This window comes from Bos indicus x Bos taurus, chromosome 16 (assembly GCF_003369695.1).
Source record: "Bos indicus x Bos taurus breed Angus x Brahman F1 hybrid chromosome 16, Bos_hybrid_MaternalHap_v2.0, whole genome shotgun sequence".
NCBI lineage: Eukaryota > Metazoa > Chordata > Mammalia > Artiodactyla > Bovidae > Bos > Bos indicus x Bos taurus.
Genome location: NC_040091.1, coordinates 63,656,396 through 63,677,712, shown reverse-complemented (window position 1 = coordinate 63,677,712; position 21,317 = coordinate 63,656,396). Strand labels below are relative to the sequence as shown.

Below are 21,317 nucleotides of genomic sequence, written 5' to 3'. Positions count from 1 at the left end.
GCAACAGTTAGAACTGGACATGGAACAACAGACTGGTTCCAAATAGGAAAAGGAGTACATCAAAGCTGTATATTGTCACCCTGCTTATTTAACTTCTATGCAGAGTACATCATGAGAAACACTGGGCTGGAAGAAGCACAAGCTGGAATCAAGATTGCCAGGAGAAATATCAATAACCTCAGATAGGAAGATGACACCACCCTTATGGCAGAAAGTGAAGAGGAGCTAAAAAGCCTCTTGATGAAAGTGAAAGAGGAGAATGAAAAAGTTGGCTTAAAGCTCAACATTCAGAAGACGAATATCATGGCATCTGGTCCCATCACTTCATGGGAAATAGATGGGGAAACAGTGGAAACAGTGTCAGACTTTATTTTTGGGGGCTCCAAAATCACTGCAGATGGTGACTGCAGCCATGAAATTAAAAGATGCTTACCCCTTGGAAGAAAAGTTATGACCAACCTAGATAGCATATTGAAAAGCAGAGACATTATTTTGCCAACAAAGGTCCATCTAGTCAAGGCTATGGTTTTTCCAGTGGTCATGTATGGATGTGAGAGTTGGACTGTGAAGAAAGCTGAGCGCCAAAGAATCAATACTTTTGAATTGTGGTGTTGGAGAAGACTCTTGAGAGTCCCTTGGACTGCAAGGCGATCCAACCAGTCCATTCTGAAGGAGATCAGCCCTGGGATTTCTTTGGAAGGAATGATGGTAAAGCTAAAACTCCAGTACTTTGGCCACCTTATGCGAAGAGCTGACTCATTGGAAAAGACTCTGATGCTGGGAGGGATTAGGGGCAGGAGGAGAAGGGAATGACAGAGGATGAGATGGCTGGATGGCATCACTGACTCGATGGACGTGAGTCTGAGTGAACTCTGGGAGTTGGTGATGGACAGGGAGGCCTGGGGTGCTGCAATTCATGGGGTTGCAAAGAGTCGAACACGACTGAGCGACTGAACTGAACTGAACTGACTGAATTAGCTTTGACCTGAAATGTATCATACAGGCTTCTGGGGAAAAAAAGTGTGAAATTTGATAGAGAAATAAAAACAAGGTACAGCAGGGCGACCCATCTCCGTGTGCGGAAGAACCCAGGAGTGTGTGAAGGTACTTAATTCATTTAGACTTAACAGCCCATCAGAGAAGAGTCCAAAGTCAGCAAAAATTCAGTGTTTTACACGTAACTTTATATAAGGACAAGGGTCTGCTTGGGCTGACAGCAAGGACACGAGAAGAAAGCTGGCTCAATGTTATCGCAGAAACAGTGTCTTTGGATTCTCTGGTGGTCCAGTGGCTTAAGACTTTGCACTCCCAATACAGGGGGCCAGGGTTTGATCCCTGGTCAGGAAACTAGATCCCACATGCCACAACTAAGACTTGGCACAGCCAAATAAATAAATATGTATTTAAAAAACCCACTCTTTATCTTGCAGATTTCTCTGCAGGGAAGAATAACCAGTAGATGTTCGTATCTAGGCTAAAGTCGTGAGAACAAATGCCTCCCAGCCCTTCCTGCCTGTAAACCACACCCGTGTCCCACCTAAGCTGGCCTCTGGGTCACCCTTCTCCCCATTTCTCCTCTCCCACTGCTGAGCCAGATGTTGGCAAGGGGCAGGAGGGAGGAAGTTCCCACCAGCTCTGAGCTGGCTCCATGTCACATATCCCTCATACACAGCACAGATGCCTTCTGTCTTGCTCGCCTCTGCTTGAAAAAAAGCTTCACCCATGGCCAACGCAGCCTCACACAGGGGAAGGGCAGAGTTCAGAACTCACATGGTTCAAGATATAAACTGATCCAAGAAATGAAGAGACAAATACGACTGGCACCTGCAGGGCCTTCTTCTGTTCTCATCTCACAGCACGCAGACAAGGCAATGGGCTGAGGTGTCATTCCCGCTGACCAACAAATCTGCTGGTTCACATACCACTGTGTCTTCTTCTCTTTCCTCTCTGTTGGGTGGGTGATGGGGAAGAAAAGGGATTTCCAGTTCCGGAGAGTTCCACAATTTCTTATGGAAAGGTTCTGAATGGTGGCACTGTATGTGTGTTATGAAGAAGTTCTCATTTTACTAACGTAGTGTGTTGGTAAATGTGAGGTTGGAGAGGGCTGGAGGGACCCAGGATATGCCCTGCCTCCCACTTCCAAAACAAAGGGCCTTCTGGGGAGATGTTATAGAAGTATTAAGGTTATATAATAAAATAGACTGCATGATAAAATCAGTTTCATATAATCTATAATTGGTATTAATAATCGTGTGTGTGTGTGTGTGTGTGAGGGCATGCTCAGTCGTGTCCAACTCTGTGACCCCATGGATGGTAGCCCACCAGGCTCCTCTGTCCGTGGAATTCTCCAGGCAAGAATACTGGAGTGGGTTGCCATTTCTTCCTTCAGGGGATCTTCCAGACCCAGGAATCAAACCCGTGTCTCCTGTATCGCAGGCAGATTCTTTGCCACCGAGCCCCCTGGGAAGCCCATTCGTAGTCATACATTTTTGTTTTGTTTTTATTTTATATTGAAGTATTGTTGTTTACAGTGTTGTGCTAATTTCTGCTGTACAGCAGTGACTCACTTATACACAAATATACATTCTCTTTTAATACTGTTTTTCCATTTTATGGTTTATTCCAGGAGATTTGGGTATAAATCTCTCTGCTATATAGTAGTACCTTGTTGTTTATCTATTCTAAATGTAGCAGTTTGCATCTACTAACCCCAAACTCCCAGTCCCCCTTCTCCCTCCTCCCCTCCGCCTTGGCAACCACAAGACTGTTCTGCAACAGGCATAAAGTTTTAAAAGAAAAATCAAGTTAGAAAGAAAATTCTATATTTGAACAACTCAACCAACAATGCCACTTTAATCGTGCCATCTCTGCCCAGCTGTTTTCTGCCAGCCTGCTTGCACAAGCTCTGTTCGTATTGACACTTGCATATTTCCGTATTATGATGCACATACATTCCTTCAATGTTGAACTGACCTGCCACTATTATATTCAAGTCATTTGAGCTCCTCCCTTCTATTCCCAACCCTTGGGCATTTTATTTATGCTATTAATCTTGTTTTGATTATGTGATAATTCACTTCAGGAAGAAGGTATTGGTCCTCCTTAAAGAGACTGCAAATGATAAAATGGAAGGAGCCAGAAAATCTCATGATGGGGAAAGACCTCCACAATCACTTGATCTAACCCTCTTGTTACAATCGATGAAACTGAGGTTAGGTCATTTGCCCAAGATTCCACAGAGCTAGTGGCCGAGACACCCGATGTCACATCTGCTCCCTTCCTGTCCCCTGAATCGTTGGATGCTGCTGCCTTTGGCTCATTCACGCCTGAGTAAGTTAGCAGTGGTTTGTCAGGGGGCATGCATGAGCTTGAGTGTGTTCCCTTAATCTTTCAATTTGCTGCCATCCAGAAAGGAGGATAGGAACGTGAGACAGCAGAAAAAGAAGGATGCTGTGCATTCTTAGCATGTTGGAAGATTCTAGGAACAGTTTAGACTTAGCATGTTTAGGAAACGGAAATCTTAGACCAAATGATGGGGACAGGGAACGACAGGGTAGGTGCTCCCCTGCCCTCTGGCTTGCTCTCCAGTTCTCTGTTCTCAGTCAGGACCCTCAGCTCAAGATCTTGCAGAGTATGTCTGCAGTGTCTTCTCCTTTGTGCTTTGCTTGAGCCTTTTCCTCTTTCTTCCTTCAAAGCCCAGCTCAGAGAGTCATGTTCTTCATGAGGGCTCCCCTGCAACGTTCTGTTGCACTTGATGTGTCTCCTCCCTTAGCCACCCAAGCACACGGCCTGGGCACCATGGCCTGGTCACCATGTGCCCATGTGCCTGAGGTTCTGGCACCTCAATTATTTCAGTGCACTTGTTCTATCCTCACCAACGTCCTCCACTCTCTGTTCTGCCCACTGCCCCCATAAACATCATGTGTCATCAATCATAAACTTTATGAGGGCAGGTATGTGTCTTATTCATTTTTATATTATCAATAGCACGTGGCAGAGACCCAGACCACTGAGGGCACTAAAACTGAATAGAATATTGGCTATGAATTGTAACCATAGACCTGATTTTTGTTAGTGAAAAGTTGCTTGGGTTTTAGAGGCCAATTTTCAGACACATCCAGTTTGATCTAGAAAATGCCATCTTCCACTGCCATGAATAGCCCCCTGGCAGCTTGAAGGAATTTTAGCACCCCTACAAGGTGAACATTTCTCACCTCCTTGCTGGTTAACTCTGCTCGTGTGTATACTGTGAACACAGATAGTCTTCACCAGTTGTTTCAGGCTCAAGGTTGATCCAGCAGGTCTTGTCTCTGGCATGGGCTTAGTGGGGTCTGTGGTCTAATGGGAGTCTGGTCTGAGCACAAGTTTAATCCAAATTTGAGATCTGGGTCAAACACCCATGGTGATGATGCTACAGTTCTGTACTCTGTAATTTAGCTAAAGTACACACTGGCTGGGTGGTACTCTGGCACCCTGGGGCACTCCCTAGTATTACTAATTGGAAAGCCTTTGGAGCCAATGAAATGCACTCAGCATGCTGGTTGTTCACCAGAAGCGGCTGTAAGAGTCTGAGGCTCTCTCTGACTTACGGGGAATTGTATAATGTAATGGGTTAAGAATGAGGAGTGTTTGGACAGAACTAGGTTAAAGTCCTGGCTCTACCACTGCTAAAGGTGTGATGTAAAACAAGGTATTTAATCTCATTAAGGTTCTTTAAAAATCAGTAAAGTGGAGTAAAACCCCACTTCACGGCATCACTCTGAGGATCGTATGGAATTGTGCATCTCTTGATAGTGTTGGACACGTAGTGAGTGCTTGACGCGTGCCAGCTCTTGGGAGTTGACTATCCCATGTGCTTCGTAATAGAGACTTAGCCCCTCTGGAAGCAGTTCTTTGTTGGTTCTGCCTTTTAGGCAGGAAGCAGTGCTCTCAAAAGACTAAGCTCAACCCACTCTACCCTCAGGGGAGCTCTGAGGTTTCCAAAAGAAGGATTTAAAATGTATAGTGAAAAAAATAAATAAAATAAAATAAAATAAAATGTATAGTGAATGGGAGCTGCTGCCACGTAATGTTATGTGGCAGCCTGGCTGGGAGGGGAGCTTGAGAGAGCTCAGATACATGTGTGTGTAGAGTCCCTTTGCTGTCCACCTGCAACCATCACAACATTGTTAACTGGCTATACGCCAATATAAAATAAAAAAGTTTTTTTTTTTTTTTTTTCAAAAAAATGTATAGAGACAAAAGCTATCCAAAGCTTTTTCAAGTACCTGAGACTGGAGAAGGCCAGCGGATGTGTTGTGTCTACAGCAGGGACTCCATTGGTTAGAACACTGTAACCTCGATGGGCCCCGAGACACACTCTGTGGGCTGGACCGGAGCTGGGGCCTGACTGGTGAGTTTGCCATTGAGGTCTGTGAACAGAGCAAGCTGTGGGAGCCCAGGGCAAGGCTACATTTTTGATCTGGGCTTCCTTGGCACCCCTCCCAGCCAATCCATGTAACACTCATTTATGAATTCATTCATTCACAAAAGTTGTATTGAGTACCCGCTCTGTGCCAGGCACTGAGCTCATGGGGTTTTCAGTCAAGTGGGGGAGACAGATGTCAATCAGCTTGTCACAGGAATAGCAATAAGTTCTGGCCCTCAAACCTTAGTGTGCATTAGACTCCCGAAGAGGTTTGGTAGAACACAGATTCGAGGCCCACCCTCAGTTTCTGATTCAGTAGGTCTGGAGTGGGGCCCAATCATTTGCATTTTCTAATGAGTTTCCAGGTAATGCTGATACTGTTGGTCTAGAAGCTATATTTGTTTTTTGTTGGTTTTGTTTGCTTTTTATTTGGCTATGTCTTAGTTTATTCGCTAGGTCTTAGTTGTAGCACAAGCAGTCTATCTTTGTGGTGGAATGTGGGATGTTTTATTGCAGCATGTGGAATCTAGTTCCCTGACCAGGGATCAAACCTGTGCCCCCTGCATTGGGAGTGAGAATCTTGGCCATTGGACCACAAGGGAAGTCCCTAGAAACTACATTTAGAGAACCACTAATACATAATGACAAAATGTGATACTTTCTCTGGGGGAGAAATATCGGGAGTTCTGGGAGAGTCTAGAAGAGGGTCTTCACTCAGATTGGAAGAGTCTTAGAAGTCCTCTCTGAGAAAAGGGCATTTAAACTGAAATCTGAAGGTGAACAGGAAGGAAAGAGTTGGGGGTTGAGGAAAGGGAAGGGCCATGAGGAGGAGTAGCGCGTGGTGAGTCGGAGCAAGGAGGCCGGTGTGGCTGGGGCATGGTGGTGGTACAAGAGCTGTTGAGGCAAAGCCAAAGGGGCAGGAGCCATGAGAGGTCATCAGGGCCTGGTGGGCGAGCAGAGAGGCTGCAGGTTATGTGCTAAGTAGAGCAGGAAGCCTTTGTTGAAAGGAAAAATGATAACGTTCTGACTCATGGTTTTAAAATGTAACTTATTACCACTGTGTGAAGAGGAGTAGGTATATCAGGGATATTGTTTGGAAGTAGAATCGATAGCATTTGGTGAAGGATTGGATATGGGCGAGAGAGGAGAAAAGGAAAATGTTAAGGATGATCAGAGGTTAAGCGGGATGAAAGAGCAGTGGGATGGTTCTGACGATCTTCCTGAGAAAGGGATGCGAGTCTTGTATTCACACCAGCAGTTATTTAACTTTACTCCCCTCAGCCTTCCACCCCCCTTTTTCCTCTCACAGCTCTGTCTTCAAGCCAGTCTACACCCATCCACCTCTTCTAGTTAAGCTGTGTGCTGGGACAGTAGGCTCTTTGAAGGTGAGGGCAAGGCTCTGGCAAGTTTGATCAAGCTTGGGTTCCCAGCTCGACAAACCTAGTGGGAAGAAAGGACTGTCCACACATCCACATGCTCTATCCTCCCAAGCTTTAGCTGTTAAAACTCTTGAAACATTTACCAGAGAAAGCCTAACACCGTCATCCTTATTTCACTGTGACAACGCTGAACGATGGAATAGTGTGTCTTGACCTCTGCTGGGGAGGGGAATGAAGCCAACGCCAGAGTGAGCGTCTGGGGCATCCTGACTCCAAGGTATCTCACCAGGGCCTCTCGCTCAAGCAAGTAGAAGTAGGTCATGAGCTGCAATTAGGGACCGGAACAGGATGTTCCCAGCTGGAGGCCTGAATACCAATGAGTGAAACTGGAAGTTCCCATAGCAATGGTAATGCCACCTCTTTTTTGAGATCAGTAACCCAGCAATATAGGGGTGAGTCAACTACTGCTTTGAAAACTTGTATTCATTTTCATGTCTCATATTGGAAGTGCCTGTGATACCATGGTTCCCGGGCATTTGATAGCGTTTCAGATGATTTTCCACATGGTGATGTGGTCTTGGAGTTGAAGCCCTGGAAGCACCATCGCCTACATGTCTTTCCCCATTGTCCACTGCACTATTCACAGAGAATGGTGGACTTTAAGGCTGCAGTCCATGGGGTCGCAAAGAGTCGGACACGACTGAGTGCCTGAGCACACACGCATGCACACACTAGAGCCTCCTGCAGAACTGTAGAAGGACCAGCAGCTCTTCCAGTCCAACACTTTATGACACATGTTCCCAGTGCCCTATTCCCAGCCCTCCTTGGCTTGAATGCTGCCAAGTGTGGGGACGTCACCAGCTTCTGAGGGTTCAATCCTTTCAACCAAGACCCTAGACTGAAAGGGCTAAACCAAGCAGAAGATATCATCAGTGTACTTGTGTGTCTAGCGCCTGACCAGTGGGTAAGGTTTTTTTTTTCCCAGGTGCTGCAGGGGATATGAGAGAAGAAGTAAGCTCAGGAATGGGTGGCTGGGGTCTTCGCTGGTGGTCCAGTGGTTAAGAATCCATTGTCCAAAGCAGGGCATGTGGGTTCAATCCCTGGTCTGGGAACTAAGATCCCACATGCCCCAGGGCGTAGCGAGTCAGCGTGTCACAGCTAGAGAAAGCCCAAGACCTGCAACGATGACCCAGAGCAGCCAAAGAAAGAAAAAAGAAAAAGGAATGGGTAGCTGGTTGTTTCTAAAGTTCTGCAGGGGAGGGAGGCTCAGACTCCCACAGATTCGGCCCTTTGTATCCTTAGCGTCCTTGGAGCTTGTTCAGTCACCAATTTCCGTCTATCCAGGGTTCTGAGAGCTTGCTACTTTGATTAAAAGAGCTGAACCGTGTGGCCTATGTGAAGAGTTGTGAGAGCAAGGTTGGGCCTATCGTGGAGAGAATAGTCTGCTAGTAGGGCCCCATGGGGCTTCCCTGGTGGCATTAGTGTTAAAGAACCCGCCTGCCAATGCAGGAGACATAAGAGACACCGTTTTGATCCCTGGGTCAGGAAGATCCCCTGGAGGAGGGTATGGCAACCCACTCCAGTATTCTTGCCTGGAGAATCCCATGGACAGAGGGGCCTGGCAGGCTACCATAGCGTCACATAAAGTCCGACTGAAGTGACTTAGCACGCAGGGCCCCATGAGGCTGTTCTATGAGGGAGGTTCTATTATAATGCAAGTCATTTTAAATGAAATCTGTGGCAGATAAACACATAAGTGGCTGAGCAAAGAGCAAGACCCAAAGCAAATGGGGCCAGGTGCCGGAGCACTGATCTGGAGTATGACACACTGTTCTAACGAGAAGAAGGGAAATTTTACATGATGGTAGGTCGGCTGGCTGGAGAAGGCAATGGCACCCCACTCCAGTACTCTTGCCTGGAAAATCCCATGGATGGAGAAGCCTGGAAGGCTGCAGTCCATGGGATCGATGAGGGTCGGACACGACTGAGTGACTTCACTTTCACTTTTCACTTTCATGCATTGGAGAAGGAAATGGCAACCCACTCCAGTGTTCTTGCCTGGAGAATCCCAGGGACGGAGGAGCCTGGTGGGCTGCTGTCTATGGGGTTGCAGAGAGTCGGACACGACTGAAGTGACTTAGCAGTAGTAGGTCGGCTGGTAATAATGATGGAACATGGCTCCCAAGAACATTCCTCTCCCCAACCCTCAGTACAAGATGCCATGGGGAGATTTCATTGCCATTTTTGCTGACACAATTCTAGAAGTGAGAAGTTTTCAAATCCCAGCTGTACCACTTAATAGCTTTGTGATCTTAAGTAAGGTATTTAATTTCCTTAAGCCTTAGTTCACTCTGCTGTAAGAAAGAGAAGATAATACATACTATTTGTGAAGATTAAATGAAATCACATGTACTGTGTGGCGTGTGGTAGACATGCAATCAATGGAAATTATCCTTTCTCCTTTCATTTCCTATAGCTGCTCCCTCTAATGTGTCCATCAAGAACTCCTTCTACTCCACTCCCAAGGGTCTTTATCTAGATTTTAAATTGTTCACTCTATTCCTGGAGCTGAATTGTGATCAAGCTTAGTAACACAAATGAATTCTGACGCATTAGCATTGGGCTTTGAAAGTCAGACATGCGTATTTCTTTCTTCTTTCTGTTTTTAATGATTTGCTTTTTAATTTTTTTTTTAAAGGCCAATAGTTAAGTTTACCTAAATTGAAAAGAAAAGAAACCAGTCTTTATAACCAGTCTACAGGGTGGTTCACTCTCAAGAATCTCTCGATAGAGCAAGTCAGACATGTGTATTTCTTACTAAAGACACCTTATTAACATGTACTTCAAGTTACAAAGCTGTGGTAATAGAAAGAGGGTCCTTTTCTTTCCTTCTGCCTTCCTTCTCTTTTCCTTCCTTCCTTTATCATCAAGGCCTCCAGTCTACAGGGTATCGAGTTTATCTCAGTTTTCCCTCCCAAACTGACCGAGGCTGACCACAATAGTTCTCTGGCCTCAGTCGGTGGGTGAGAACAGGGAACCCCTTGTCTCCCTGGATGCTCTGGGTCGTGGCCCTTGCCTGCGGTGTGAGGGAGGGGACAAGCAGGAGGACCCCAGCCGTCTTGTTCTTCCATTTATTTCTTCAGAGCACTTATCGTCCTCTGTAGTTGTCCTCCTCAGAAAGCAAGCTCCGTGCGGGAGTTGTGCGTATTCTGTGTACCTTTATGTGCTCGGGTATTTGCATGATGCCTGGTGCATAGGAGGAATTCAATAAATGAAGGGTAAATGAGTGCATGGATGTGTGTGATTGTGGGCTAGTGGGGTGAGGTCACAAGGCAAGTCTTGAAAGAGCTGTGCTCAGGAACCTCCAACTACACTCTGCCAGGCCCAGCAAGGGGGCCTGCTGTTTTGGATTGAGTCATGCCTCTTCTGGTGCTTCCCAGGTATCACTAGTGGTAGAAAAACAACAACAGCAACAACAAAAAAACCTGCTAATGCAAGAGACATGAGAGATGAGAGTTCATTCCTTCGGTTGGAAAGATCCCCTGAAGGAGGGCATGGCAACCCACTCCAGTGTCCTTGCCTGGAGAATCCTATGGACAGAGGAGCCTGATGGGCTATAGTCCACAGAGTTGCAAAGAGTCGGACACTACAGAAGCGACTTAGCACACGCCTCTTCCAAGGAGGGATGGTTTCTGTACCTTCTTCCCTAGAAGGATGAGCCTCCCAGTTCTCTCTGCCAGGTTCCCAGGCAGCAAGGTCAAGGTAATTTTCAGCAGGAATTTAGTATGTATAAGATTGGCCCAAAAGTTTGTTTGGTTTTGCCATAAGATGCTACAGACAAATCCAAATGAACTTTTAGGCCAACCCAATATTTGATATTTCTTTCCATCCCTGGGGTTTGCATTTGCAGTTTCGGAAATCTCATGCCCTCTTCACACCATCCAGATAGGTGATTTCTCCTTTAGCTTTTACATTCTGGGCCCAGGCTACCCACTGCTGCGGTGAATGTTAGCTGTATCATTATTTTCTGCTGCTCTGAGTGTCATCAAGATCCTCAGCTATAGACACAAACATACAACCACATCACTCTCGCCCGCCCCAGAAGCTTGCTGGGTAAGTTAAACAGACAATAAAATGCAGACTTCAAACATGTCAGGGTAGAAGGCATTTAAAATTCTCAGTGGGGGCTGGAAAGAGAATGCTTTTAAAGTCTTTCCATTTCTTTCTCTTCCCTTGCCTTCAGCATCAGAGCTGCCTGAGAGTTGCCCTGCCTCTTCTCTATCTATGTGGGCATTTAAGGATGACTGGTCCTTTTGTGAGCAGGCCAGGAGTTTGAGATGTTGACCCTGACTGTGGACCCTTCTTCCAGGCTCCTCCCAGACTGCCCGAAGGAGCAGAGGCACCTGAACTTGGCAGCAAACATTTCCAAGCCTGCTTCCAATTCTACCATGCAGAAAGGTGTCATTGAGATTATGATTCAGGATTGCAAACCAGCAGAGCTCTGCCCTTTCGGAGAAATATAACCCGTATGACAGATTTCATGTGGGCTATTTTTGAACACTAGAAACCAGCGCCCAGGACAGTGTAGGTCGGAAAGCAGGTGAGCCAGGCCCCATGGGTCAGGAGCCACTGGCCCGGGTTTCATGCACGTTGCTGTCACTGCCTGACTCGGTCTTTGCAGCAGATGTACTGCGGGCAGCACACGTCCTCACCGTGTTCACGTCAGTGTTCCTTTCTCCTGGCAAGGACCTGACCCGTGTCACAGGCTCTCCTACGCATGACGTGAGAAGAAACCCCCAACGACTTCCACAGATTTGCTTCCTGGTGCTCTGCTGAGGCTGTCATTTCAAGGAAAAGTTATGCTTATGAGCTGATGAAAGGATCAGGGCTCAAATAGTGAATTCAATAAGTCAAGCATCACGATCTCACCAAAACCCAAGGCATTTCAGAAAGCATGTCTTCCTTAGATATATCTGCGAGCAGGAGCTATGAAGGAGAGGGATTTGGGGTTTTGTTTTTTTAAAGCAAAAGAACCTTGCTGAAACGCCCCTTATCTTACATGTGCCATGAAAGACCCTTTGTTCCAGCTAATCTCCAAATCGTCTGGGCTGCAAGGCTGGTGTGAGGTATTATGCAAAAACATTTACATTTTCTCTTTCACCCTTCTACTCATCTCCTCCTTTTATTTTTTCTGTTATACTCATATCAATACAAAGGTCTTAGGGGCAAAGAACATAAATATCTTTGTGACTTTACTATTTTCTGTGCTGGGCTCAGCTGCTTGTCCACAGGGGATCACATGGATGGACATTGATGGTGAGGGAAGATGGAAATGGTTAACAGTAACTCCCTCGGCATCGCCAGAATAAATTATTTCCATCCCCTCTGCTGCCTGTATGTGCACTCACGTACTCATGGGTGTGAGCACACGTGAGCACACGCAGATTAGGGCCACGTTGCTTATTATTTCAAAGGACTGAGAAACCTCTACAGTGATCCCCCACCTTTTTGGCACCAGAGACCAATTTCGTGGAAGACAGTTTTTCCACGATCGGAGTAGAGGGAGGGGATGGTTTCGTGATGACGCAAGCGCACTACATTGTGCACTCTATTTCTATTATTATTACATGAGCTCCACCTCAGGCCATCAGGAATTAGATCCTGAAAGTTGGGGACCCCTGCTCTAAAAGATGTCTTTGCTGGATTGCTACTGTTTTAATGAAACCTCAGGCTGAATTGAGGAGAAAATATGTCACCCTGTTGGGAAAATGAAGGAACAGGTATTTTCTTTATAAGTCCTAGCTCCAAGAAAAGCGGATGAGGACAGATGTTTCGCAACAGGAGAGGGAGGGAGGTGTATCAGGAATTCCCTTGGGGATGATTTTCCGTGTACACCTCCTCACTTATTCCTCCTGGCCTGAGTTTGCTAGTAAAGTGAACTATGCTATCTCTCAGGGCACTGGCATGGGGGAAAAAAAAAGGGTTCAAGTCAACCGGCCTAAAAGAAAAGGATGTTTCAGGGTCCATCTACCATGAAGAGAAAGGCAGCACTCAAGAAAAGAATGGCTTCTGTTCAAATCTGGGATGTAACTGGAGCTCCAGCTACATGCTGATCAGCTGTGTTGCATCTTCAAAGAACAGTGATATTACAGTCATTCATATGTTCAAAAATATTTTTTAATAATTCCTATGTCCACTAAGTGCCTCAAAGACATGAAGATAATAATAGCAAGCATTTTTAGAATGCTTAACGTGTATTTAATTTCCTAAGCATTTTCCATGTAATAATTTCTTTTATCTAATTTAATCCTTTCAACAGTTCCATGAGTTTCCATTATTATTATCCCCATTTTACAGATTATGAATCAGGAGTTTTTCTGTGCAGTAAGGAGGGAACACTCACAGAGATAGTGATAAAATGCCAGAGAAAAAGATACAAAGGATGTATTATGGTAGTTTGTAGTATGTCATATTTGTTGTTGTTCAGTCATGTCTGACTCTCTGTGACCCCATCAAGTGCAGCACACCAGGCTTCCCTGTCCTTCATTATCTCCCAGAGTTTGCTGAAACTCATATCCATTGAATCGGTGATTCTACCTAACCATCTCATCCTCTGCCGCCCTCTTAACCTTTTGTCTTCAGTCTTTCTGAGCATCAGGGTCTTTTGCAATGTGTCAGCTCTTTGCATCAGGTGGCCAAAGTATTGGAACTTCAGCTTCAGCATCAGTCCTTCCAATGAATATTCAAAGTTGATTTCCTTTAGGATTGCCTGGTTTGATCTCCTTGCTGTCCAAGGGACTCTCAAGAGTCTTCTCCAGCACCGCAATTGGAAAACATCAATATAATAGAATTATATTGTATTATATATAATCCATATATGCTGCATTATATATATATTATGATACATATGTATTATATATGTATATAATATATATTTTTTTTAATAGGAAGGAAAGATCACTTCCAACTGGGAAAATCAAGAAAGGCTTCATGGAGGAGGTAGCATCTGAGCTTGGTCTTAAAGGGTAGAGAGGGTTTCCATATGTTTGACTCTTTGCTTTGTCACAAGAAGAAAGGGAGAAAGAAATGACTATCCCAGGGGTGAGTGTGGGGTTGCAGGATTGTTCCAGACAGGACAGTAGGCAGAAGCACAGAGGTTGTAGAACACTGGGGGTGACAAGATGTTCATTTTTCTGGGGATCAGTGGGACAGAGGCCAGAAAAGTAGAGGAGGGTCCAGTCAAGGCACATCTGGAGTCTGGAGTCAACCATGTTGACCTTGGGAGCCACTGAAGGTCAAGATCAGAGTTAGCTGCTGATGTTTAGTCTGGAGGCAGTGGGTACAGTGAGATTGAAGGTTAAAGGCCTGGAGGGGATCACAGTGAGAGGCCGTTAACGGTCCAGGTAGGGAAATTCTCTGGCGCTCAAGAGGTTTGGACTCCTCCATTTCACTGCTAAAGATGCCGGTTCAGTCCCTGGTTGGGAACTAAGATTCCACAAACTGCGCAGTACAGCCCCCAAAAAGAGAAGAGTCCAGGTGAGAGGCAAAGAGAACTGAGTCTAGAGACAGAATTGGGACTGGGACTCGGGACAGGTATAAGACATGGCGAATGATTGGGTGTGTGGGAGAAGGGAGTGCATGGGAAGAGTCAAAGATGATTTCAAGGGCTTAATAACTTGGTAAATTGAGTGATTTTTTGACAGAGACAAGTCAGCCAGGAGGAGGTTGAATGGTGGGGGTGGGAGTGGGGAGAGGATGAGGTGGTGTATTAGGAGAGTAATTTTAATTGACCATAGGCTGTCCAATGGAGGGCTTCCCCATTGGCTCAGATGGTAAGTAATCTGCCTACAATGCAGGAGACACAGTTTCGATCTCTGGGTTGAGAAGCTCCCCTGGAGAAGGGAATGGCAACCCACTCCAGTATCCTTGCCTGGAGAATCCCTAGGAACAGAAGGGCCTGGTGGCTACAGTCCTTGGGGGTCACAAGAGTTAGACACAACTGAGTGACTAACACTTTCACAATTTCATTTTTATCCAGGGGAAGGTTTCCACCATATGGAATCAGGAGATGGGGCCTTGGCAGGGAGAATGGGATTGGATGACAGCTCTCACATTCCTTCTCCATTCTGGGGTTCTGAACCAGCTGAGAGCAGACCCTGGAAGAGCTTGGGGGAGTTCCAGTGACCCTAGGATGGGAGGAAGCGCTGCCTGGGTCAGGCCTGAGCTCAAACCTTAGCTTCGTCATTGCTAGCTCTGTGGTCCTGGGAAAGATACTTTGACTTTCTCAGCTTCAGTTTCCATATCTAGAAAATAATGTTTAAATGAGACAGCATATAAAGTGCTAAGTACAGTATTTAGTGGTATTTAGTGAGGACTCTAAATATTCTGAATATTTGATTCTGTATCATCAGGAAGTGTTTCCAGAGATTATTTATGTCTTCTCTTCTCTCAAAAGGAAGTCTGAGTAGACTAAAGGAGTTCCATCTCCAGCCCTGATGGATTCCTTCAGGAATAAGAGGGCCAGATGAAAGTGAGGTTTCGTTTTACTAATGGAGGTAGTGGTAGAATTGTTAAGGGAAATGAGATCCATTCCATTTTCATCAGTACTGGCATGCAGGAGAGAATTACTTCTTAACTATGAGATCTATTTTGATGTCATGATCACATGTCAGAAGCTAGTCCTCACCTGATCCTGGGTGGCTCACAATTTGGGCTGCAGAGTCAGATGAAGTCCTGGGATTGGGCCCTCGGCTGACTTTCACTTACTACTACCCTAACTCCCTGGTTCTCAGTCTGGGGCAGTTTTCTTTTCTGGGGAACATTTTTTTTTTTTTTTTTTAGGCCTTGCTACGTGGCATGCAAGATCTTAGTTTCCCAACCAGGGATAGAATCTGTGCTCCCCTGCAGTCTCAGCACGGAATCCTAACCACTGGGCCACCGGGGAAGTCCCACATTTGAATGGGATAGGGAACTGCCGAAATCTAGTGATAGAGGCCAGGGATGCGGCTAAACATCTTACAACGTACAGGACGGTTCCCGTATCAAAGAATCATCTGATCCAACGTGTCAGCAGTGCAGAGGCTGAGAAAACCTACCTTAATCCAGTCTTTTCTTATTCTTAAAGCACCTACTAAGTGCCAGCTCTAAGCAGCATGCTAGCTCAGCTGCCCATTAACTGTATGACCTTGGGCCAAGTTCCTCAGCCGGGCAGAGAACCTCAGTTTCTTTGTCGGTAAAATAAAGACACATCTTGCTTTAGCTCATAGGTTGTCATCAGGATCTAATGTAATAACCCGTTTGCAGCCTTGGTGAACTCTAGCCCACCTCAGCTAGAGATAATACTCTAATAACCATGACCCACCCTTAGGATAAATTCGTGTTGTTAGGTGGGGCTTCTGGGTCATGATCATTTTCCTCCCTCACCATTAGGGCACTTTCTGGGTGTGGTAATTAAACAGTAACCTCGCAGGTCATCCTTGGGTTAATCTACCTCAACCCAGCTTGGCAGGCCTGGCGGATAAATCCTGCCAGCATCCGAGCAGGGATGTTCACATCTAAGTCGCCAGGTGTTTGGAAAGACTCCCCAGTCTGGCTCTTCCCAAGAAGCAGCTAACCAGAGCAAACAGCGTCAGGATCCAAACGGCCATTGCACCAGCTGCTCCACCTCCGGGGTACCAGTCAGTCAACTGTGTGTACTTGAGGATATGTCTCCAGTGGTAGCCATGTGAGAGGCTGGCTTGCTAGCACAGCTGTTGCTCTTCGGCACTCCCTCCAGGGACACAGCACCCAGGAAGGGAGAAGCCAGAGTGTGATTCACTGGGCTGAGGCGCCTTGCAAGGCTGATTGGCAGTGGACCCTAAGGAAAATGGAGGGAACGGCCAGACTTCCTACTCATTGTAATCATTCTAATCAGTCCAGCTGGCTCTCTTGATGTTCAAAGGGACCACTCTCCTTTCATATGTTTGTGCTTACAGCGTCTTAATTTTTAATAATAATAACGGCCTCATCTCCCAGGAGTGAGTTCAGGCATTAATGAATGCTTCCACCCTCTCCCTAAGGCAGGCACATCCCCTTTCCAGCCTCTCACCGGCTCCCTAGGAGACAGAGATGAAGATGCTCGCTCAAAAGGAGCTTCATTTTACTTGTGAGCATGGTAGCTCCCAGGTGCCAGGAGAGTTATCAAAAACACACTGTGTGACAACTGAGATAATCCATGTCGAGAGCTTAGAACAATGCACAGCACGTAGTTCAATTAGCATTAACCATTATCATTACCTTCCTCGCAATAATTCTATGAAGAAGGTATTGTTGGGACTTCCCTGGCGGTCCAGTGGATTAAGACTCCATGCTTCCAATGTGGGGAGGGGTGGTGGGTTCAATCCCTGGTCAGGGAATTAAGATCCCACATGCTTTGCGGCATGGCCAAAAAAATTTAAAAAATCAAACAAATAAAATAAAATTGAAAAAAAGAAGAAGGTATTGTTTTTATCCCAACTGTAAGTACAAGGACATTAGAGTTCAGACAAGGTGAATCTGTTACAGGGACTTTCAGCTTGTGAATGATGGCTCAGGGTTTGCATCCAGGGTTTCTCTGAGCTGGGCTTCTTCCCACAGGAAAGCTGTTAACTCTAAACTCTCTTCAAAAATGCCGAAAGGGATTCAGCAATGCTCTCCAAGCACGTTCTCTGGATGTCAATCCCTGAAGATTTAAAGCAGCGATTTCCGGGAGCTGCTGCGCCTGCCCTTCGTGGGACCTTGGCAGAAGGCTGGGGGAGAAGGGGCAACTGGCGGGACCCTTCAAACTCAGCCAGCAGGGAACGAGAGACCCTGGAGGCCCTTGGTCCTGATCCCCGCAGACATTTCCTTCTGTCTTCGCAGTTCTGCCCTTCCCATCGGTCTTCTTTGCCTGAGACGGGGCAGGGCAGTCTCCAAAAGGTTGCCTGGCCAAATCCTCTGACATGGGACAGTTTCTAGTTACTTCCTGCTCTTTCCCAAGCCCACATTGTCTCACTAACGGTCAGCCGCCACTGCTCCTCCCCCACAACCCCTTGAAGCCAGATGCTCCCTCCTAAGCCGTGAGGTTAATCACACCGAGCTCCCCAAGGTCAGCTGAGGAGTCGAGGGGCGGTTTCCAGACGAACGGAGTGCACTCTGGAGACCTGACTTCTAGTTGTAACTTTCCCGTTTGCCAACTTGGGCAATAGTAATAACAAGCATTAACACAGGCTTGACAAAACAGCTTCTCAGACCTTTTTATTTGATTCTCGTATGAACAGGCGAGTAATCAGGACAGATTCTCTTATGGTCATTGTACGGAGAGAACCAGAGGTTCAGTTAAGCACTTGGCCAAGATTGTGCTTCCAAGTGAAAACCAGGATGTGAAACCAAGATTTCCTAATTGAGATTTCAATGCTATTTCCACATTGTCACCTCCTTCTCCCTCTCTCCCTTTGTCTCTCTTTTCCCCCGTCCCCACCTTCACACACACACAAAATGAACCTCATTGTTTTTCATGTGTAAAGAGCGGGTGTTTGGAATAAATGATCTCTGAGAACCCTCTTAGCTGTCAGTTTTCTGATGAATCGTTATTCATTTGACAAACTCAGGGTTCTGATACTTGTATCAGGGTTATGAGCTTTCAGATGTATTCCCACTCTTCTGTCTGTATCCTGTAACATTTCATTTTCTGTAGTTCACAGTATACACTTTTTAAATTTTTTTTATCTTATATTGGAGTATAGTTAATTAACAATGTTGCATTAGCTTCAGGTATACAGCAAAGTGATTCGGTGATACACATACACATATTTATTCTTTCTCCAACTCTTCGCCCATTTAGGTTGTTAGGAATATTGAGCAGAGTTCCCTGTGCTAGACAGTAGGTCCTTGTTGGTTATCTATTTTAAATATAGCAGTACATACACTTTCTTCAGGAAGGGGACCTAGATGAAATCAGTAGTAAGAGAACTAAGTTTATTCCTTAGATTTGGAGAGCAAATAAAGAATCAGTGTGTGCATGCTCCAGCCGTCCCATTCCTTGGGTGTAAAAGCTCTGAGCACAACACAGCTGCTCTCTCCGTAGAGAAGCCTGGTTTGTGACATCTTCCAGCATCATCCACAAGGCGTTTAGATCTTTGGAGAATGGCAGTAATAGTGCAAATGGATAGAGAATATTGATGGCTTAAGGTATCTGAGTGATTAAGAATTCAAAAATGGAGCAGGAAATGATTGCTGCCGACAGAGAGGCTTCAGCTGAATCCTTGGTCCATTACTCTTGAAGGGATAATTATAATAGCCCACAGACTGATGGCAGCTCTCAATTATAGATGCTTCTCAAACATATGGTATTTTTCTTGCCACAGAGGGGAGGTGGTTAAGTTTATTGGTAGTAAGAAAACCTAGATCCAGGACTTTTTTTTTTTTTAGTAAATTATTTACCTCTTTATGTCTTGGGTTTTTATTTATACCATCTATGTTGTAATAATAACACTAAATAATATATCAAAAAATGATATGAGAATTTAAAAATTAAAAACTTAATTTGTGTTTTTTCCCCTTATTTCCTTCCTTTCATTATCTCATTCTTTTTCTCATTGTGGAAATCTTTTTTCCCCTCATTCTTTTCACTTTTGAAAACAGATGTAAAGTTTACATAGAGCAACAAGTTTAAATGTACAATCCAGTGAATTTTGATAAATAGATACACCTGTGTAACTAACTGCCCAGTCAAGGTACAGACAATTTCCATCTCCCCAGAAAGTTTCCTCATGCCCGCTTCCAGGCAATCCTTATCCTCAACACAAAGCCATCATTCCGATTTCTATCATCAGATTTTGGTTTTGCAGTGCTGAACTTCATGTAAATGGAATTATACTGTATATATTGTTTTGCATTTGGCTTTCTTTGCTCAACATAATGTTATTGAGATTTCTCCGTGTTCTTGGGAGTAGCACAGTGTATCCTTTTTTACTGCTGAGTACTATTCCATTTTATGAATACTATATAATCTGTTGATTAACATTTGGGTTGCTTCTGATTTGGGGCTATTGTGAATACACTTGCTATAAACATTCTTGTGGAAGTATTTTTGTGGACATATGATTTTGTTTCTCTTTGGTAAGTACTTAAGAATAGAATTTCTGAGTTACACAATATGCATCTGTTTATAAAGAACTTTCAAATCGTTTTCCAAAGTGATAGCCATTTTACAATCTCATCAGCAATTTATAAAGGTTTCAGTTTTCCCACATCACCACCAACATTCGGCATTGTCAATCTTTTAAATTGTCAGTCTTCAAAATGTTACAAAGTGATGCAAAATATAACTAAGGGGGGATAGTCAGTGAAGAGTACATGGGACCTTTCTGTATTCTCTTTGCAACTTCCTATAATCTATAATTATTTTCAAAATAAAAAAGGTTTAAAAATATGTATTCAATATATATTCACATTTGCATGCATGTTCTTTTCATTGGTTTAACTTTTTATTATTGAGTTGTAGGAGTTCTTTATGTATTTTAGATAGAAGTCCTTGGTAACATAAATTGCAAGTATTTTCTCCAATTGGTCAGCTTACCTATTCATTTTCTTAAAAGTATCTTTTGATGAGCAGAAGTTTTAAGACCTGTCAGAAGTTCAATTTATCATTTTTTCTGTTACAGTTAGTACTTTTTCTGTCCTGAGAAATCTTTGACTATTGCAAAATTACAAATTTATTCTCTTAAATTTTCTTCTTGAGGCTTTATGGTTTTCAGCCTGTATATTTAGGTAAATATGTTAAACCTTGTGTCAGATTTACTCTTTATGAGTGTTAGGTAGGAGTTGAAACTCTCTCTTCCCTTAGGTAGGAGCTGAAGCTCTCTCTTCCCTCCGCACGTATCTACCAGTTTCAGCACCCAGTACTTTCAGTGGTGTTGTTGTAGAGACGTTTCCTACCCCATTCCTCTGCTTTTATTGAGAATTAGTACACCATACATGTGTGTGTCTCTGGGAAACCTTTTAGTCAGATTGAACCTCCTGGATTCATCTTTTACCTTCTACCTTTTTTCCCCCTCTCTCCTATTGCTGTTTGTTTTTATGGTTTACTTTATGTGATTTCTTCAACCTAATCTTCTAACTTTTCTTATAATTTCAAATTTTGGCCATAATATTTTTAACTGGCACAAGTCTTTCTTTCTCATATTTGCTACCTAGCTTCCTTTATATTTTTTGTTCAAATGCACCTCCTCCTTCAGGTCTTCCCTGATCATCATGGTTAAATTTATATAATCCCTTTCTGCTAGCTCTTCCTAACTTATTTCCCTGCTATCTTTTTTTCCTCCATAGTATATATCATAATAAGACATACTGTATTTTATTTACTTTTTGTTTGGTGTCTTTCTTTCTCCCTGAAATGAAAGCTCCGTGAGGACAGGGATGTTTAAATGTTTTCTCTTTTAGTGCTGTGTTTCTAGGACCTAGAATGGTACCATCCACAATTAGCACAGTAAATAGCTAATGAATGAATGAATGATTGTTTGGTATAGAATTTT

General features: G+C 44.5%; 1 protein-coding gene and 1 long non-coding RNA gene across 3 annotated transcripts in view; both read left to right on the top strand.

The window, feature by feature from the left end:
• NMNAT2 (nicotinamide nucleotide adenylyltransferase 2) overlaps positions 1 to 21,317 on the top strand; it is a 225,398-nt gene that overhangs the window by 115,507 nt on the left and 88,574 nt on the right. The window lies entirely within an intron of this gene.
• Positions 13,805 to 18,345, top strand: LOC113906850. Its single transcript, XR_003514999.1, has 2 exons — positions 13,805 to 14,322; positions 17,401 to 18,345. It is a non-coding gene; the product is annotated as an uncharacterized LOC113906850 (long non-coding RNA).